This window comes from Scyliorhinus torazame, chromosome 15, assembly GCF_047496885.1.
Source record: "Scyliorhinus torazame isolate Kashiwa2021f chromosome 15, sScyTor2.1, whole genome shotgun sequence".
Taxonomy (NCBI): Eukaryota; Metazoa; Chordata; class Chondrichthyes; order Carcharhiniformes; family Scyliorhinidae; genus Scyliorhinus; species Scyliorhinus torazame.
This window is the reverse complement of record NC_092721.1, coordinates 15,414,666-15,420,195: the sequence shown is the minus strand read 5'-3', so window position 1 is coordinate 15,420,195 and position 5,530 is coordinate 15,414,666. Positions and strand designations below refer to the sequence as shown.

At 45.6% G+C, this 5,530-nt stretch overlaps 1 long non-coding RNA gene across 1 annotated transcript; it reads left to right on the top strand.

The window, feature by feature from the left end:
- The first annotated feature begins 1,607 nt into the window (after window positions 1-1,607).
- LOC140391362 (uncharacterized) lies at window positions 1,608-4,672 on the top strand. The gene is made up of 3 exons (XR_011935006.1): window positions 1,608-1,682; window positions 3,872-3,966; window positions 4,165-4,672. It is a non-coding gene; the product is annotated as an uncharacterized lncRNA (long non-coding RNA).
- The last annotated feature ends 858 nt before the right edge of the window (window positions 4,673-5,530 follow it).

The window sequence follows — 5,530 nt, the reverse complement described above, 5'->3', positions numbered from 1 at the left end:
AGTGTCCAGAAACGTTAGGTGGGGTTACTGGGTTACAGGGATAGGGCGGCGGCATGGGCTTAAATAGGGTGCTTGTTCCAAGGGCCAGGGCAGACTCGATGGGCTGAATGGCCTCCTTCTGCACTGTAGATTCTATGATTCTATGATTCATCAATACCTCCTTGTTTTGTCATCTATGTCTTTGTTCCTGCACCATTTCAGGATTGTACCCTTTAGTTTATATTGATGAATAATAAGGAAACACTGACACATTCAAACTTCAAAGAGAGTTTTGAACACCTACAATGTGGTGTGCTTTACAGCCTAGCTAAAAAAAAAAATCTTGACCCTGAGCCTGAATTTTAAATTCAAGGCATGGCTAGAAGTCGATGCGCTTGAAGTCTGTGTGGTGAGAGTGGATGTGAAACACACTCCTGCCCGAGATCGAGTTGTTAATGTGATATTACGTTGACTGGTCAATTAATGGCCATCCATCATGAAATGCGCTCTCTGAATGGCTGAGCGCTGATGGGAAGGGTGAGAGGAGGACAGGTGCAGGGTAAAAGGAGCACACAGGCTGCCGCTCCGATTGTGCTCCCTCAGGGGGTGGGTCGGCGGCTGCAGAGCTGCCTCAGGCAACTGCTGACCTGTGAAAACTAAGTATCAGTGGAAAAACTGCGCCACGAGTGTTTCGACAGCACAACATACACAGACCTCCGTCCCCAGGCGCATGCATTCCTTTCATTTGAGCGTGGAATTTCAGTGGGCAGCATGGTAGCATAGTGGTTACCACAGTTGCTTCACAGCTCCAGGGTTCCTGGTTCGATTCCGGCTTGGGTCACTGTCTGTGTGGAGTCTGCACATTCTCCCTGTGCCTGCGTGGGTTTACTCCGGGTGCTCCGGTTTCCTCCCACAGTCCAAAGATGTGCGGGTTAGGTGGATTGGCCACGCTAAATTGCCCTTAGTGTCCAATTTAAGGGGCATCTTGACAAATATATGAATAGGATGGGAATAGAAGGATACGGACCCAGGAAGTGTAGAAGATTGTAGTTTAGTCGGGCAGCATGGTCGGCACGGGCTTGGAGGGCCGAAGGGCCTGTTCCTGTGCTGTACATTTCTTTGTTCTTTGTTCTTTGTTCCCAGTCATTCCAGCAGGAGACAGCTCAGGGAACAGAGCTCACAGCAAGCCACTCAGACATTCACCATGTGCTGAGTGCTTCTCCAAGATAGTGTTAGTGCTGGGTCCACAGGTTAGAGGGTAATGAATGAACCACAGTAACCAGTTTGCAGATGTTGTTATTGTTAGTAATAAAACTGAGTTGTACCATCCGCAACCGTGTTGGTTTGTCTATGTAGCAGAGCACCCAACACAACAGTAGATACATGGGCTTCAGAAGGGTACTCTTTGTAAGCGCCGGTGCAGACTCGATGGGCCGAATGGTCTCCTTCTGCACTGTAAATTCTATGATTCTATGATCCCGCCCGGGATCAAAGTTACAGCTAAAACGTAAAGGCCGCCTGGCCTGCCTGCCAACCGTAAAGGTAGGCAATCCAGGTAAAATCTCAGTCTATTAATTAATTTAAATTGGCTTCTTGATTGTTGGCAGGTGCGCTTCGGCCTGGAAATATCAAGCGGGATGCAATGACGCCAGGATGCACGCCTGCTGTCTTCTTGGGCGGTTTTACCTGCTTCCGAGTTGGGGGTGAGCAACGCAAAAGTTCTGGTCTTAACTCTTCTGCTTCGTATATACTGAGGTACAAAGGTGTGTTTCTTGACTTGTCAATGCTTCACAACAAATATTTTCAGCACAGAACGCCAGAGGGAATGAGGGATTCAAATGATTTTGTGTGCTGAATGTTATTTCTTCTCCTTTATATCCTTGTGTACATATGTGTACAGCCAATACTAAACATTTCTAATGAAATTCATGCCAAATGTTTGTTCCTAGCCTATGGCAGGTCCACTGTGCGCTGTAATTTTCTGATCTATCATTGTACCAGGGTAGATCCACTTGGTGTTCCAGGAATGTTGGTGAAGAGTTTTTTTTCCACTTTTTTCCAGTGTTTGAGCATTTCAAGTATAACCAGTAGGAGTTAATCTTAGCTTCAACTTTCAACTGTTAACTAGCTAATATTTCTGAGTACGATTGGCAGGATGCTCCGGTTCCCCAGCTGCATGTCTTTCTCGGCAGTGCTCCGTTCGCTGGCGGCAGGATTCTACACTCCCGTCGCTTGCCAATGGCATTTCCCATCAAAGCCACCCTTTGCCACCGGGAAACCCATAGACAGGAGGTGCGCTGCCGGCGGGAAAAGTGATTGCAACGGCCAGAGAACTCAGGTCATTAAGTTAGAAAGATCCCATCCAAGAATATAAGAAATAAGAGGAATATTCAATGTGGTATGTTGAGTTTGATCTTCCATTCAACAAGGTCACAGCTAATCATCTACCTTAACTCCACCTTGCAGCATGCTCCCCATATCTTTTAATTCCCTTCGTGTGGAAGAATCTACCAACCTCTGTCCTGGATATGCTCACTGATTGAAGATCCCCTGCTTTCTGGGATGGAGAATTCCAAAGATTCACAATCGCTTGAATGAAGAAATAGTCAAGACTTTGTTCTGATGCTGTGCCCCCTCCCCCTTCCCCCCAGTGTTTGACTACCAGCCTGGGGAATTATTTTATTCCCGAAAGAATTTTATATGTTTCAAAGAGATAAATTCATATTCTTCTAAATTCCAAGCAATATATTGCCAATCCACACAATCTCTCTTGCTCTTTCCCACGTCCACTTGGTATTCCAAAATATACCAGGATTTCTTTCAGAATTCATTACCAAACTTCATTGTATTGTTGAATGTTGTATTGTTGCTTCACAGCTCCAGGGTCCCTGGTTCGATTCCCGGCCTGGGTCACTGTCTGTGCGGAGTTTTCACTTTCTCCCGGTGTCTGTGTGGGTTTCCTCCGGGTGCTCCGGTTTCCTCCCTCAGTCCAAAGATGTGCAGGTTAGGTGGATTGGCCATGTTAAATTGTCTGATGTGTCCAAAAGAAAGGTTGGGTGGGGTTACTGGGTTACGGGATAGGGTGGGAGTGTGGGCTTAGGTAGGGTGCTTTTTCCAAGGGCCATTGCAGACTTGATGGGCCGAATGGCGTCTTTCTGCCCTGTAAATTCTATGGATGTAAAGTCAACTAACTGCACAAAATACTTACACAGTATTCCAATAGCCTGCCAATGCAACTCTATTCTCATGTAAATTTTCCGGACCAGGATGTCTTCAAAAGTGAGGAAAATATGATGAGCTTACCGTCAAAATAAAAATTACAGGGAACAAGCCAAAGGTCCCCAAAGCATTGCCAAGTCTCAAAAGAATTTGAAATGCATTGTGAACAATCCTGAACTTGCTGCAAACCTGCCCCCCCCCCCCTCCGCCCCCACCCCCCCTCCCCCTAATAATGTCCAGGCTTAATGGCTAATCATTTTGTTATTCTTTGACACAAGGGTGGATGAAGTAAAAACTGTCATTGCCGACAAAACAGTGACCAGAAAAAAAAAATGGTGCTTTAGTCCTGATTAAATTAATTCAATTCTGAAGAGGTGCTCAGAAACGTACAGGGGTAATGATAAAATCCATAACTGAATTTCATTTGTCATAAAAATATGATTGTTTAGCACTTCGTAGCTAGGCAAAAGTGGATTAGCAATGCGCGTGTCATCAAATTTGCCCAGAGGTCAAGCTGACCCCTGTAATAATATTCTGTCTCAAGCGCAGCTTGATCAATCTTCTCTCAACACTTCTCCTGTGCCAATTAATTTCTCACTGGGTGCTGGCTTGACTGCGTCTATCAATGTTTTTTTGCACTGCAGCAGAATTTTATATAAATAACCTTAACCAGCAGGAGATGTCCACTGGTGGAATTAAAGCAGCACCACCGAGGGACTGCTGTCATCCCCAATGTAACACGGGAACAACAAAATCAACAGGAATATGGTGAGTGGTGACATTGTCTTGATTTGTTTTGCCAACTCCACAGCTTTGCGAGAAATGACTCCATTTGGCAGATGAATGTTTCAACCTGTCCCATTCCCCCCCATTTCGATTAAATGATAAAAGAGGTTATTTTGCTTTCAGACTTCTAAAACTTTTCAGACTCAGCATGTCCACATTAACCCTTACCAACCTTTACAGATGCAGCATAGAAAGCATCCGATCTGCATCGCAGCCTGGTATGGCAACTGCTCGGCCCAGGACCGCAAGAAACTTCAGAGAGTCGTGAACACCACCCAGTCCATCACACGGACCTGCCTCCCATCCATTGACTCCATCTACACCTCCCGCTGCCTGGGGAAAGCGGGCAGCATAATCAAAGACCCCTCCCACCCGGCCTGCTCACTCTTCCAACTTCTTCCATCGGGCAGGAGATACAGAAGTCTGAGAAATGCACGAATGGACTCAAAATCTTCATCTTCCCCGCTGTTACCAGATTCCTAAATGACCCCCTTATGGACTGACCTCATTAACACTACACCCTGTGTGCTTCATCCGATGCCGGTGCTTATGTAGTTACATTGTATATGTTGTGTTGCCCTATTATGTATTTTCTTTTATTCCCTTTTCTTCCCATGTACTTAATGATCTGTTGAGCTGCTCGCAGAAAAATACTTTTCACTGTACCTCGGTACACGTGACAATAAACAAATCCAATCCAATCCAATCCAATTGCCAAAGACGTACCTGGACTATAAGTTTAATTCTGGGCTCTTCAGCATCCCTAGTTTTAATGGGTCTATCATTGGCAGCCGTGCCTTCAGCTGCTTGTGTGCAAAGCTCTGAAATTCCCTTCCCAAACCATTCTGTCTCACCACCTCACCTCATCAATCTATGTCTACAGATCATCTTCAATTCAATACTTTATGCATCAGAGAAAATCTAGCCCAAGCTGGGCAGCACGGTAGCACAAGTGGATAGCACTGTGACTTTACAGCACCAGGGTCCCAGGTTCGATTCCCCGCTGGGTCACTGTCTGTGCGAAGTCTACACGTTCTCCCCGTGTCTGCGTGGGTTTCCTCCGGGTGCTCCGGTTTCCTCCCACAGTGCAAAGACGTGCAGGTTAGGTGGATTGTCCATGATAAATTGCCCTTAGTGACCAAAATGGTTAGGAGGGGTTATTGGGTTACAGGGATAGGGTGGAAGTGAGGGCTTAAGTGGGTCGGCGCAGACGCGATGGGCCGAATGGCCTCCTTCTGCATTCTATGTTCTACATTCTATGTTAAAGCACTTTTTCCATATTTATATTCAAAGTCATCAAACTTGAAGATCTCCTGTATATATGGGATAATGTTGATCAAGTCTAGTATTTACTGATGCTGATAAAGATAGTACCCAACTATCTTTATAAGAAATGATTCTGCAAGCGTAAGTCCCAGAGTGCCACCATTGTAGCATCTGCCTTTTATATTTTGGGCTGATTCCACAGTCAACCGACACCTAACATAATGTACCGTGTGCAGTTTGTTAGGAGTGTAATAACAATGGTTTGCTTTATTTGCTGACT